The 1,419-nt window shown below is 42.1% G+C and overlaps 1 pseudogene; it reads left to right on the plus strand.

Annotated features, from left to right (window-relative positions):
* The first annotated feature begins 598 nt into the window (after positions 1–598).
* On the plus strand, positions 599–1,191 carry LOC114494823 (annotated as a pseudogene).
* The last annotated feature ends 228 nt before the right edge of the window (positions 1,192–1,419 follow it).

The raw sequence follows: 1,419 nt of genomic DNA on the forward strand, positions 1-1,419 counted from the left end.
TGCTAGCAAAAAATAAAGTAAAATAAAGTGAAGTACTAACAAATGACTAATATACTACTGTTTGTTTTAAATAGAAGAGACTGACTTCCCACAGTATAAAAAAACTTTGGATGAAATACTATGTCTTTTGAATTTGTATGTAGTACCTAATGAAATTAAATAAACTAAACTAAAATAAATGAGTGGGGAAGTAGGAAAACTTTTTTTTCCAGATGAAAATTCTTCAAATAAAGTGGGGAATTTATTCTGTCTTGTTTCCAGTTCTCCCTTAGTCCTTGTCAGGAAGGTACTTAGTGTGCGGAGGCCAGCCAGTGGGGTCAGGCCTGTTTGACGAAGTTCTCTCTTCTCCTTCCTGCCGCTGTAAATTTCAGGAGAGACAGAAAAGGAAGAAGAAGGTAGGACCTGGTGAGAGGGCACCAGAGAACATGTTCTTGCTTCACAATTTGGTCACAGTGTTAAGTCGAATTGAGTAGACCTCCCTGAGGTTGCTCAGAGGGTAAACTGCTTAGGACCATGGGAAAGGCAAAAAGTGCCAATGGGCAAGAGATGGTCAGTTCCACAGATGGAGAAAATGCAGGGCCACTCTCCGCTTGGGTCCCACTGGGCACAAGGGGAGTGTTCAGCCCAAGCGTGGGGGTTTTCCTTAATAAGACCTGTATTGATAAGGCCTAACAGAAATGTAACTCAGTGTCACAGAAGCACCAGCAGCCAGAATGAAGTTCAATCCCTTTGTGACTTCTGGCTGCAGCAAGAACCGTAAAAGACATTTCAACGTACCTTCCCTCATTTGCAGGAAGGTGATGTCTTTTCCTCTTTCCAAAGAGCTGAGACAGAAATACAATGTTCAATTGGTGCCTATCTGAAAGGATGATGAAGTTCAGGCTGTGCGAGGACATTACCAAGGGCAGCAAATTGGCAAATTAGCCCAGGTTTCCAGGAAGAAAGATGTCATCTATGATGAACAAGTGCAGCGGGAGAGAGCTAGTGGCACAACTGTCTGTATGGGCACTCACCCCAGCAAGGTGGTCATCACTAGACTAAAGCTGGACAAAGACCAAAAAAAGATCCTTGAACATAAGGCCAAATCTCGCCCAATAGGAAAGGAAAAGGGCAAATACAAGGAAGAACAATTAAGAAGATGCAGGAATAATGTAATCTTATATACAACTTTCATTAAAAACTTGAAATGAAAAAAATAGGAAATGGAACCCAGTGATAGTAATTCTGGAAATTATCAGCTAGAACTCTCTGAAAATTATTTGAAACCACAGTTGTGGAATCATTTAAAGCATCAGCATCTGTAACCAACACTACTGTCAGATGCAGCAGTTGGGGTACGGGACTAAACAGATACAGATCTACCACCTCTGAGAGAGGAGAGGCCCCGGCAAGTACTCAACCCCTGTGTTTCACCACAGC

The sequence above is a fragment of the Phyllostomus discolor genome, chromosome 4 (genome assembly GCF_004126475.2).
Source record: "Phyllostomus discolor isolate MPI-MPIP mPhyDis1 chromosome 4, mPhyDis1.pri.v3, whole genome shotgun sequence".
Lineage (NCBI taxonomy): Eukaryota > Metazoa > Chordata > Mammalia > Chiroptera > Phyllostomidae > Phyllostomus > Phyllostomus discolor.